This window comes from Cryptomeria japonica, chromosome 8 (assembly GCF_030272615.1).
Source record: "Cryptomeria japonica chromosome 8, Sugi_1.0, whole genome shotgun sequence".
Lineage (NCBI taxonomy): Eukaryota > Viridiplantae > Streptophyta > Pinopsida > Cupressales > Cupressaceae > Cryptomeria > Cryptomeria japonica.
Genome location: NC_081412.1, coordinates 394057047 through 394071572, shown reverse-complemented (window position 1 = coordinate 394071572; position 14526 = coordinate 394057047).

Below are 14526 nucleotides of genomic sequence, written 5' to 3'. Positions count from 1 at the left end.
GAAGTTCATCACATCAATCTTATGATTGATAGGATATCACCTAAGCATGTGATATCAGTATTGCCTACACACAATACTTAAGGATAATCATATGAGAAAGATTAATTTCTCACCTTATCCTAGTTGTGATAAGTGCACTAACACTTTATACAAATGTTTTATCACAACACAATCATGGCACATCCATGATATACCAGAGATCCAACATGATAACTGGTTTGGACATTATAAGATCGTCATCTTATAATGTCCCCATACAAGTGTTCACTATCTTGAGAGATCGTCACCTCTTGGATGTGAACCCAGGGGATAGAATCCAAAAATTATCCTAATATGACAAAGAGGTTTACACATTAAATATCTTATAGGTATGAAAATATAGATTACAAAGCAATTTACCTTTCTGTCATACCTAAACCTTTTTTGAAGTGATCAACTTTCACTTTGGAAAGGGGTTTGGTCAGAATGTCTGCAATTTGATCTCCTGTACCAATACATTCTAGTTGGATTGCATTCCTATCTACCATATCTCGCACATAGTGGTATGGAATCTCAACATGCTTGGATCTGTCATGAAACACTGGGTTTACTGAAAGTTTTATGCAACTCTGATTGTCACAGTGTATAATAGTGGGTTTCATAGGTTCTCCAAACAATCCCACAAGCAACTTCTTGAGCCATACTGCCTCTTAGGCAGCCATAAAAGCTGCAATGTATTCTGCCTCGGTGGAACTTTGAGCTACAAAAGACTGCTTCCTGCTGATCCAAGTTATCATAGCTGAACCTAGACTGAAGCAACACCCTGAAGTGCTTTTCCTATCTGTTACACTTCCAACCCAATCTGAATCTATAAATCCATGTAAGTCTATCTCAACCTTCTTGTATTTGAGACCAAGGTTTAGAGTACCTTGTAGGTACCTCATAATGTGCTTCACTGCAACCAGGTGTATCTCCTTTGGTTCACACATAAACTGACTTAGAGAATTGACTGCATAACAGATATCTGGTCTTATATTTACCAAATATATCAGGGACCCAATCATCTGTCTGTATTGAGTAGAATTAGTGGGTTGTGACTCTGCTACTGCTTCTTTAAGTTTATGTAAGTTGGTTTCCATAGGAGAGGTCATGGGTCTACAATTTAGCATTTCGAATCTCTTCAAAATATCCAAAGTGTACTTTCCTTGGTTTGGTATAATGTTGTCAGAATTCTACCATACTTCTAATCCTAGGAAGTAATGAAGGAGTCCTAAGTCCTTCATATCAAATTCTTTAGATAGATCATTCTTGCATTGTTTTATGAGTTGATCACTTCTTGTGATTAATAAGTCATCAACATATAAGATCAATATTAACATATCATCTTTATTTCTTTTGTAGTAGAGATTAGAGTCAACATCATTTTTGGAAAAACCTGGTCTTGAGAGATAGGTGTCTATTCTTTCATACCATGCCCTGGGAGCCTGTTTGAGCCCATAGAGAGCTTTCTTGAGTCTACACACATGAGACTTTGTGTCATGAATTTCAAAGCTTTCAGGTTGCTCTAGGTAGACTTCTTCTGAGATCTCACCATTTAGAAAAGTTGTCTTAACGTCCATTTGGTGTACCTTCCATCCCTTTGCTGCTGCAATGGCTAATACAACTCTTACTGAGGTATACCTGGCAACAGGTGCAAAGGTTTCTTCATAATCTATTCCTTCCCTTTGTGAGAAGCCTCTAGCTACAAATTTGGCCTTGTGTTTTTCAATACTGCCGTCTGTAGCATGTTTGATTTTGAACAACCATTTAGATGAAACCATAGATTTCTTGGTTGGTCTAGGAACAATCTCCCAAACATCATTCTTCATAATGGATTGATACTCTTCAGACATTGCATCCTTCCATACTTGATGTTGAAGTACATCTGATACATTGCTTGGTTCAACTTTAGAGAGGTCATTCATAAGGGCAACATAGCTAGTAAATTTATTAGGACTTTTGCTTTCTTTGAAGGTTCCTAAGGGAGCAGCAAACTTCTGAGCTTCTTCTACAGTCTTGGTGGCCCATAGTGGTCTTTTCTTGAGGTTTTCTCTAGGTAGACTTAAAGTTTCACTCATAGTTTCCTCAGGATTCTCCCTCTGAAGCTCAAGAATAGGACCTCTATCTAAGCCGGGGTTAGGAATATGGACTTCAAGATCTAGAGAGCTTTGGGCTCTTTTGAAGGGTAAGTTTTCTTCAAAGATCACATCCCTACTTAGTTCAATGTTCTTTTGGCCGGGTATATATATTCTGTAGGCTTCGGAGGTTTCATTGTATCCTACAAAGATTCCTCTCTTTCCAGAGGGTTCTAATTTTAATCTTTTCTCCTTAGGTACATGAATATACACTGGACATCCAAAAATCCTAAGGTGGCTTATATCTGGTTTTGATTTTGTAAAGACTTCTTCACTGGTCTTTTCTTCAAGATGAGAGTGAGGACATCTGTTTTGAATGTATACTGCAGTGCTGGTTGCTTCTGCTTAAAGATTGATATTTAGATTCTGATCAAGAATCATAGCTTTGGTAGCTTCAACAATTGTCCTATTTTTCCTTTCTGCTATCCCATTTTGTTGAGGGTTGTAAGGTATTGTTAACTCCCTCTTAATCCCTGAATTTTTACAAAACTCTTTAAATAATTCTAATGTGTATTCCCCCCATTATCAGTTCTAAGGGTTTTAATTTTGTTTCCTGAGTAGTTTTCTGTTAATGATTTGAATTCTTTAAACCTATTAAGGATCTCTTCTGATTCTTTACATTTCAGAAAGTAGATCCAGGTTTTCCTAGAGTAGTCATCGACAAATATCATATAATACAAAAATCCCCCCAATGAATCTACAGACATAGGTCCACATACATCAGAATGAATTAACTCTAAGACTTTACTTGTTTTCCTAGTACTACTCTGAAAAGAACCCTTAGTATTTTTGCCTAGGGCACATCCTGTGCATGCCCCTGAATGATATTGCTTTAGCTTAGGTAGACTTGTGACAAGGTCTCCCATTGATGATAAAGCTCTAAAATTTAGGTGGCCTAGTCTTCTATGCTAGATTTCATTGGTATTTGTAGTTTCATGAATTAGGGCTAAGTTGGGCTCTATGCATAGCTCATGTAGGTAGCCTTGTCTTTGACCAATTGTACTAGCTTTCTTGATAGATGAGTTCTTTGGACAAGCCAAGACTTTCTTGTCCATGAATGTCACTCTGTATCCATTATCCTCCAGTGCTGATATTGAGACAAGATTCCTCTTAATACCTGGAACATATAGCACTCCTTCAAGTTGTAATGATACACCTGACTTTAGTTTGATGGTGTAGTTTCCAACTCCTTTGACAGTCTCCGATGGTTACCTCTTCATCATTTTTCTCTCTCATAAAGTCTAGTACTTCTCTGAATCCTGTGATGTGTCTGGATGAGCCACTGTCGATTACCCAGGAGTTCACTTTGTTTGATGTTTGATGTGTGAGTGCTGAATAGAGCACATACTTCTCGGTGTCCTCTTCCCTTTTCGATTTTCCTGATTTGGCAAATGTGGCTTGTTTAGCTCCTGGGCATTTGGCAACATAGTGCCCAAATTTTTCACATCTGTAACACTAAATTTGAGAGAGGTCCTTTTTGAAAGAGTTCTTGCCATGACGACTCTTTCTCTTCTTGAATTGCTTCTTCTTGCCCTTTCTTTCTGAGTTCGTAGTTAGAACTTGAAGATCTTCATCTATATTCTTTTGTTTGATTCCTTTCTTATTTTGCCTTGATTCCTCTTGGAGACAGTCAACCTTTAGTCTATCGAATTTTGGAAAGTTTTCCCTTACACTGATGCCTTGGATGAACATTTCCCAGATACGAGGCAACCCATCTAAAGCAATGAGGGTTAATTCTTTGCTTTGGATCTCATATCCAAGGGTTGTTAGTTCATCCCTTAAGATAGATATCCACATGAAGTAGGCGTTGATTGATTCTCCTTTCATCATGGTTATATGATTTATCTCTCTTTTTAGAGCCAAGGTTCTACTGGCATTAGATATCTCAAAAGCATCTTCAAGTGCTTTGAACATGTTGAAGGCTAATTCATGTTTCTTTATAATGGGCATAATATTGTTCCTTACCCCATCAACTATTATTTTGATAGCCTTATCATTTCCTTCCCTCCAAATTGCTTGATCAGGTTCAGTCTCAGGTTCTTTGGATTCAGTCTTTACGAATAATTCAACTTTGTTATCTTTTAGTATCATTTGAATTCTAAATTTCCATGCGGAGAAATCGTCACCTCCTACAAGTCTGTCTTCAAATTTGATAGCACTAGCCATTGATAGGATTGTGATGTTGAATATATACTTGATTTGAATTTTACGTAAAATAGAACAACCTCAGGTTTGATTTAACTATAGCTCTGATACCATGTTGAGACATGGACCAGCTAGGATTCAAACCTAGGACCTTCCATATGCTGCTAGAGTGATCTACCACTGAGCTACTAGCCCCTCTTGGACCAGTCCATCGTCGGTCTGGGTGTGGCTTATTTCCAACACCAACACCCCCCCTTAGGCCATAGCTCTCGTGTGCTTGGGGCTCCTAGCCTGGACCTGGCTCTGATACCATGTAAATGATGTTCAATTTACATTCAATATGCAAGTTATAATTCTATTATCTAATTTTGTATTATTAATTTCTTATTGTATATATCTAACTATCTTCTTGCTTGTGGCAGATGAGAGGAGCATTTAATATTTTCTATGTCCTATCTCAAGAATGCCACTTAATATAAGTATATGACAAAGGAGGCGCGGCCAAGCAATGCCTTGATCAGTCATGACCGATCAAGATATTACTTGATCATGCCTTTTTGTTTATACTAACAAAAGCATGTTACGGTAAATGCTAATCGGTGATTATAACCAAAGTTCATCGGTGTATTAACCCAACGCTAACAACCGATAGTATATCGGTGGCTGTCAATGCTCATAGCTGATATTTATCAGTGTGTTAGCCTTGACAACCGATAACCATCGGTGTAGACTAACACATCGATAAGTATCGGTGACTAATACATTGCCACCCAATATGCATTCCGATATACCTTATATGCAACCCGATATATATTATATGCACCCCGATATAATATTATATGTAACTTGATATAATATATATTCAATTTGGTATATATTAATCGGTGTCATCATTATTTATGTTTAATTGATATTCATCTAAATACAATATTCATTAGATAGATGAATATTAGGAAGATACATAGTGTGATTATCAATAGATTGCCCATATGCAAATATAGTATGGCTATCAAGGATGAATTAATTGCTTGATGGTTTTATCATAGTTATCGATATGATAAATGATTGAATGAGAGACTTCATTTATCTCTCATTCAATCATTTATCTTATCGAAGCTATTATGCATTAACAGATGTGGCAGAAACATAGAAGAATTAAGAAATAGTCAAGTAGGATTGACTATTAGTCCAAAAGAAGTTGAGTTTGAAAGAAGACAAAATCTAGCAAAAGAATCCTCTTTATCATGTACACAAGTTTGTCAACTTCAAAATGCAAATGAAGTCGTTGAAATTAATCAAGAAGGAACTTACAGTATTAAAGACGTGTGTGTTGATATAATCCATTCGTTTAAGGGACAAACATTAGCTGAAGAACCATTTGAGTGTGAACTACAAAATACTAATACTAATTTTGTTAGAACTAATTGGAAGACACTTGGGAGAGACAATTATCAAAATCATTCGATCTATGACATTACCTACTCTATACCAAATTATGATCATTATGTCATGAACTTTGAAGCACCTAATGATGACAATGATTATGACTTACCCCTTCTTCATCCTGAACTAATTGATTGGGATAATTTAGAAAAGCTTGAATTAGATGTCTTTTCCAATGATCATGACTTAGCCATGTATCTTAATGCTATCGAACCCATAACACCTAAGATATCTTCCATTGCAAAATCAAGTAATGTTTCTTGTAGTTGGGAGAATGCCAAACTTTCCAATCGCAAAATTGAAATAAAACAAGGAAAGAGACCTACTGTTGAAAACCATTTCATGGCAACACTGGATCAATCAAAAGGGAAAATAAAGGATGTATCTAATGGTAAAAACCTCTTTGAGGCGCCAGAAGATGGAAACTTTGACATTCTTCCTGCATATTTTCAAGAGAGATCTTCTATCCTAATAGAACCAACAGAAGCAGTAAACATTGGTACATCAAAGGATACTAAGATACTTCATTATGTTGCCTCATTATCAGATGAAGAGAGGAAAGAATACATGGAATTATTTAAACAAAGATAAATAAATTTTGCTTGGTTCTATGCAAACATGCTAGGACTTAATCCAGATCTTATCATGCATCATCTTAATGTGGATTCAAAAGAAAAACCAGTTAAGAAAAAGCTAAGAAAGATGCATCCACACATTGCTCTTCTTGTAAAAATTGAGTTGAAGAAACTATTAGATGTGGGTTTCATAAGACCCGTTGCTTATCCAGAATGGGTTTCAAGTATTGTACCAATATCAAAGCCAGATAAGAGCATAAGAGTTTGTACAGATTTCAGAGATCTGAATAAAGCATGTCCCAAAGATGATTTCCTGCTACCAAACATTGATATAATTGTGGACTTATCAGCTGGACATGAGATGTTTTCATTAATGGATGGCTTTTCAGGATATAATCAAATAAGAATTGCACCCGAAGATCAAGAAAATATAGCGTTCACTTGTGCATGGGGAACTTATTGCTGGAATGTTATGCCATTTGGGCTTAAGAATGCAGGAGCGACTTATCAAAGGGCTATGACGACAATTTTCCATGATATGATGCATACATTTATGGAAGATTATGTAGATGATATACTTGCAAAATCTCATACAAGACAAGAACATTTGAATATCTTAAGTAAGATTTTTGATAGGCTGGAAAGATATCAGTTGAGATTAAATCCAAAGAAATGTGCATTTGGAGAAACCTCTGGAAAACTCCTTGGGTACATTATATCAGCTCGCAGAATTGAAGTAGATCCTGAAGAGGTCAAAGCCATCATGGAAATGGAGTCACCTAAGAACATAAGTCAATTGAGATCTTTACAAAGAAGATTGCAATCAATCAGGAGATTTGTCTCTCAATTAGTAGATAGATGTCATCCATTCACCCATCTTCTACATAAGAATATTCCATTCAAATGGGATTAGAAATGTGAAGAAGCTTTTTTGCAAATAAAAGAATATCTTATGAATCCTCCAGTACTGGTATCACCAACCAAAGGGAAACCATTGTTGCTCTATATCTCAGCAGCAAATGTATCATTAGGAGCTCTCCTATCTCAACATGATGAAGATGGAAAATAAAGAGCACTGTATTACATCAGTAGAACACTTGTCGGCTATGAACTGAATTATTCCTCAATAGAGAAGACATGTCTAGCAGTTGTGTTTGCAACTCAGAAGCTGCGACATTATATGTTGACTCATTCCATGAAACTAATAGCAAAGATAGATCCACTAAAGTATTTGTTGAGCAAGTCAACCTTGATAGGAAGACTAGCCAAATGGGTTATGATACCGAGTGAATTTGATATAGAGTATGTTGACTGAAAAACTATCAAAGGACATGTCATTGTTGATCAATTGGCTGAAGCACCTTTACAACACAACATGCCTTTGCATATTGAATTTCTTGATGCAGACATTTCGACAGTAAGTACAAAATTTTGGGAGTTGTACTTTGATGGTTCTTACACACAATATGGACCAGGCACATGAATCTTTTTCATCACACCTCAGGGACACACAATTCCAAAATCATATAGACTGCGGTTTCCATGCACCAACAATACTATAGAATATGAAGCCTTGACTATTGGGCTTAAAATGACCATTGAATGGAATGCCAAAGAATTACATGTCTATGGTGATTCACAACTTATCATCAACCAAATAAATGATGATTATCAAACTAAGGATGATAAGCTCATTCCATACAAACAGTTGGTATAGGAGTTTAAAGAACACTTTAAAGAAATATCATTCACCCAGATTCCCAGAAATGAGAATAAAGCAACAGATGCAATGGCTACAATAGCATCTCTTTTGTAAAATAAGGAGAATCAACATCATTATGAATTTATCATGGAAGATATCTTAACCCCTACCATTGAATCCAAACATATCTACCAAATTTACCATATATCAGGAAGTAGTCAATCCTTATATGGTCAAACCTATCAGTACTTAAAAGAGAATATCCTTCCTCTTGACTTATCCTGCAATCAGAGAAGTGATTTTATCCGTCTGTCCTCTCACTATACTATTATTGTAGATATCCTATATAGGCGAGGTCTAGATAGTACTTTATTGAGATGTCTTGAACAAGAAGAAGCTGAGAAAGTTCTCAACGAAGTTCATGTAGGTATTTATGGCACACACTCAAGTGGCTTAACATTGGCTAAGAAACTTCTTCGTATGGGTTACTATTGGCCTACTATGGAGAGAGATTCATTCACATATGCTAGGAAATGAAAACAATGTCAAATCCATGGGAATCTCATTCATGCACCAGCACAAGAATTATATCCTATGACAAGATCATGGCCATTTTCTCAATGGGGCCTTGATTTGGTAGGAAATATAAATCCCTCATCTTCTAATGGACATAAGTTCATTTTGACTACTACTAAATATTTCACTAAATGGATTGAAGCAGTACCTCTAACAACTGTGACAGGAAAACAAATATTATCATTCATTTTGAATTATATAATCTGTCACTATGGAGTTCCTATGATCATTATCACTAATAATATAAGACCATTTAAGAATCAAGATGTGAAGGATATATGTGAACAATTTCATATCCAACATAGGTTTTCTACTCCATATTGTCCACAGGGAAATGGTCAAGCTGAGGAATCAAACAAAACTATCTTGAAAATTTTAAAGAAAACAGTCAATGAAGTTGGAAAAGATTGGTACATTTAGCTGAATCCTGCTCTTTGGGCATACCGAACCAGCATCCACACTCCAATGGGGGAAACTCCATATTGTTTGGTCTATGGATCAGAAGCCATATTACCTATAGAAGTAGAGATACCCTCTCTATGAGTATCCTTGAAAGGTCTTATACCAGAAGAAGAGCAACGAGTCTCTCGACTCCAAGAACTTGAACTGATTCAGGAACGTCACCAAAATGCAATAGATCATTTGAAAGTATATCAACAAAGAATGGCAAGAATTTATAGCCACAGAGTCAAGCCACACATTTTTCAGATTGGAGATATAGTTCTAAGGGAGAATCCAAGAAATCAGCAAGACTGAGAAAATTTGGAAAAATTTGAACCAAATTGGCTAAGGACCTTTTGTCATAGTAGTAGCATATGGATCAGGAGCATACAAGTTATCTACCCCTGAAGGTGATTGGTTTGATGAACCTATCAATTCTATTCATCTCAAGAAATTCTATGCTTGAGATATAAAGTCCTGAAGAGATCAATAAAAATCAGAAAAGCAGAAAATCACTAAAAAGCATAAAACAGATAAAAGCAAAAAACAGTGAAAAATAAAAAAAATAAAAAAATGCAATAAATTTAGATGGTGAAAACCTGGTGAACAGGCGCTATCTAAAAAGTGAGTTCCTCCATCTATGAGATCGCTTTGTGCACCTATTCACTCCATCATATCCACTCCTACCACATTTATTGCTTCCATCTATCTTAGCTTATCCATTCCATCTTTCACATCTATTGCTCTGAATCATTTAGCAAGAAAATATGCAGCTTACCAACAATTATCAATCTTTGACACACTTGTCATAGTCACTATCTTAGATTTTATCAGAATAAATCAATCTGCATTTATATCTCGCCATGGTTTGGATCTTGATCAATTCATACATCCATAATAAATTTTTGTTTCCACTGGGGGCAAAATCCTAATTCCTTTTGCTAAGGTGATCTTTTAAATCTTTGAAAATCCAAAATATTCAAAAAATTTAGAAAAACCAAAAACACCTAGGGTTTTGAAACATAACGAGCAACAAAGCAATGAAGATCAAGGCGTCTTATAATAACTGAATTGTGAAACTCAGAAAATGAAGAATCAACTAGCAAGTAATAAAGGATTATCAAAGATCATTCATCAAGATGATTATATCAGTTAATGACCATTAGAACATGTGAATGACATACAAGATTCAGTGTTCATTTCTTGATTTTATTGCTAATCATGTACTCTATGCAACTCAAGGATGTCCATGACTAGAGAAGTTATGATGGGGCATGATTATTTTCTTTGATTGTTGTCTGTGGTTTATCTCTTATTAAGGTATGTACTTGTCTCAGGATATGATCGGAAAAAGATCAAGGAAGATGTTCCAAGTCATGCATGAAAGGAGATAATTCTTGTCTATTCTGCAAGAAATACTCAAGTCATCTTGACTCATTATATCAAGTTGCTTGTATTAACTTTCTATATATGTAAGAAATACTTAGGTCAACTTGGATCATTATGTCAAGTTGCTTGTATTTTCTTACAACATTTTAAAGCTCAATGATGAAATCAAGCACTATTACAAGATAACATATGAAGAATGGTAGTATCATTTTAAGTTTGATCATTTCATTAGCTCATTATTCATTTGCATTATAATCATTTAATGTCAGTTGCATTATAAGAATTTCATTTCATTCACAGATCAACAATCATGAATAAAATATTGAGTATACTTGGACAAACAAAAACAATTTGCATTTCATCTTTATAGGTGCATTCATTTTCAGAATCATTTTAATCATCATCTATTTCATTTAGTTGCATTTAAATCATTGCATTAGTTTGCATTCAATTAAGTGCATTTTATTAATCATGTAATGTATCATCATTATTATTTGCATTAGGATCATTGAAGTTCGTTAAGATCATTTAGTTGCATCTTTGCACTTAGATTCATAATCATTATAAGCATTCCATACAAAAAATCAAAAACATTTGAAAAACATATTGCATAATCATTCATTTGCATTCCCATATAGATCACTGCATTTGCATCATTTCATCAACATATCATTTAAGTTAGAAATCATTTTCATTTATATCCATGGTCATAAAAATAAAAAAATCAACAACATTTATCATTGCATCAAATAGATCATAATCATAAGGAGAAGAAAGAAAAAAAATCATCAATGCATATAGATCATCATCATAAAATAGAATAACATGCACAATAAAAAATAATCATCATATAGAGTCCATGTCTACATATAGATCATCATAAAAACAATAAAAGTTTAAGTATACAATGATATCAGATCAAAAGTACAAATGCCTCATCAATACAAAGTCAAGTCAAGGCCGTCCTGTACCACTACCACCTGACTCTGTCCGTCTCTGTGGCTGTGGATGAGAAGATCCTCTAGATGTCTGTCTCCCACGATCACCACTCCTCTGAGGAGGCCCCATGACTCCACCACTGCTAGTATCCATCAACACGGTGGTATGATAACTACCTGCTCTCTGGCTCTCTGCGACTAAATCCTCATATAGTCATCGCCAATAGGAAGTCTCCTTCCCGACCTGAACTAGTGCTCTAACAATATCAACTGAGAGAGTGCCTGATCCAACCTGCTGAATATGATCAAGAAGGCCTTGAGTATCCTGTTGTCTCCTAACAGTCGTGTCTCTCTCTATCATGAGTGTCTATATCTGTGCTCTAATCTGATCTATCTATACTCTGAGACTATCAATGGTCTACTGCTCTGACACAGCCTACTCTGGTAAATCCTATTGTGGCACATGAACCCCAATACCCTCATCTCCACCTCCTTGTCCACCTACTAGAATCTTAGTCTGAGTAGCTCTCAGAACCCGTTATCTAATGAGTGGCACATGATCCTTTGGATCCTCATCCTCTCCACCATGCACTGCAATAACCCTAGGGTCTGGCTGAATCTGACCAAAATCAATGCCTCTCCCGCAACCCCCATCTAGTCCAGTCATCCTACCTCCTCCTATCAATGGCAACCCTCTTGATGATATCATCCCTAACCTATCAGTATCCCTCCCAATCCATCCAACCTCTCTCCCACCCATAGGAAGCAATCTCCCAATTCTGCTAACTGGTCCAAATGGTCCTCCACAGACTCTCAATCACCCTCCTCTCCGTCTGGGTCTCCTACCTCCACCACCTCCATCTCCACCCTCATCTCCACCTCCTCTGACCTCCTAAGAAACTCTAAGCTCTCATCTTTGTCTCTATCTCCTGATAACTGGATCATCTGAATTGTCATCCTCATCTCCTGAGCTAGGAGGAGGATATGCTGGATCAATAATATGAGGAAATGGATGTGCTAATATGTACTGAGCATAATCTACCATAACCCCAGGATCTAGAATGTGCAATCTCATATCATAAGCCACCCTAGGAGTAGCAAGAAAATCCGTGTGAGCAATCTCAAATGACAAAGAAGGTCCGCAATCTCGCCTATCTCTGTACCATCGAGCATATATCATGACACCAGTAGGCATAGGCTGAATGATACCGAACTGTCTAAGAATGTGACTCATCAACTATTGCTCAACAATGTATGGAGTCTGACCAATAAGATATCTACTCTGCATAATAAATGGTAATGTCCATGAATCATCCATCCACAACTCACAATCAACATATGGTCTCCAAATAACACTATCCAATGAATCAAGAACCCAATGCCAATACTCCATCTTACCCAGCTTATGCTGAGTAAGGATACTTGCATATAGATAAACATATGGCTACCTCTCTCCACAAAATCTATGATGGATAGGCCGAGTGATAGCAATATGCTCCCAACACCAGATCTGTAAAAGTTTACATCCTACTGACAGACTAGCACTCTCATTATAAACAACCTGATGAAGATTATGATATAAATGAGCAAGTATACAAACACCCCAGGCATATCAAGTCCGATGCTGCATCATGCTATGAAGAATCTCACCCCACCCAGCAACAAAACCTCAAGATCTCCTATCTGGACAAATAAATCCCCCAATCAAACCTGCAAGAATCATAGGGAGAGTCTCGTAATACATAATCATATCCTCCCATCGGATCTCTCCTCTCGAGATGCTCTCATCATCAAATACAGCTCTGCAATCCTCTGTCCCTACACGATCCTGAAAATCATACTGAACTAGCTCACTAGACACTAGGATATGAAGAATCCTATACACATCCTCAAGCGTCACACTAATCTCACTCGTGGGCAGTTGGAAAGTGTTATGCTCACTATGTCATCTCTCGACTAACCCTATAAAAAATCCCCTATTATGGGTAATATCAGGCATGTATAATAGATGGCGTAATCCACATGCATCTATATGTCTCACCTTTGCCTGTATAAGCTCTGGCACTAAGTGCCGCATTGTCAGGAATTTGTCCCAACATTGGAGAACATCAAGTTTCTCCTGTTTACCAAGAGAATTTGATCAATCATCACTCATTTATCTATCAAATCAAAGAGATCGCTAATCTATCATATAAATCTTTTCAAAATGAAGCAACTTAGGCTATCAAATCATTTTAAACCTATCAAACATGGTTTTCTATCAATCACTGAGTTTAATCAAAACTCTACTATGCTCTTCATCAAAAACTAAATCAGTTTCTTAGAGATAATCTATCCAATCAAATCAAATTGATCAATCATTTATACTATCAATCAACATTATCAATCAATCAATCAAGTACCTATTCATCATAATTGCGCATCAGACATGCCTAAATCTAATCAACAAAGTGATTTTTGGCTATGAAATCTATCACAAACATTCATCTAGAGAATATGCGCTAACCTTTTTAACAAAAGCGCTATCTTATTGAATGCATGTGCTAAACAAAGCAAATGCGCTAACTGTTTTAACAAAAGTGATAGCCCTAAGAACATATGCGCGGAACAAACCAAATGCTCTAACTTTAGATGCAAAAGTGCAAACACACCATGTAGAAGCGCTAACCTAAGCAAATGCGCTACCAAAATGCACACATGTGCTAACATTGGCAAATGTGCTAAACCTAAATGGAAAAGCGCTAACCAAATACCGAAAATCACAAAAAAATTCAAAAAATCCAAAAACGCGCCAAAAAAACATGAAAAATTGTACGACAAGTTGCAAACAAAGCTCGAGATAAGATACATACCAAATACCCATACTCAGGAGGTCGCTGATATCATTGAATGCGCTCAAATCGATGGTTCTCCAAAGGAATCACAATTTCACCACCTCACCAAGACAATTTTCTTCACAAGCTGACAAGGATGAAAATAAAAATAAAATTAACCTTGGTTAATTTTATAATTACTATTTGAAAGGGTAATTAATGCTTTTTAATGGGCAATTTAATTTGTTTTTCACAAATGAATTTAATTGATGGAACTTTTCAATTACCATGAGATCAATCGTTCAAACCAATTTTTTCAACAATTTCACGATCAATCTCCCGAGGGGGCAC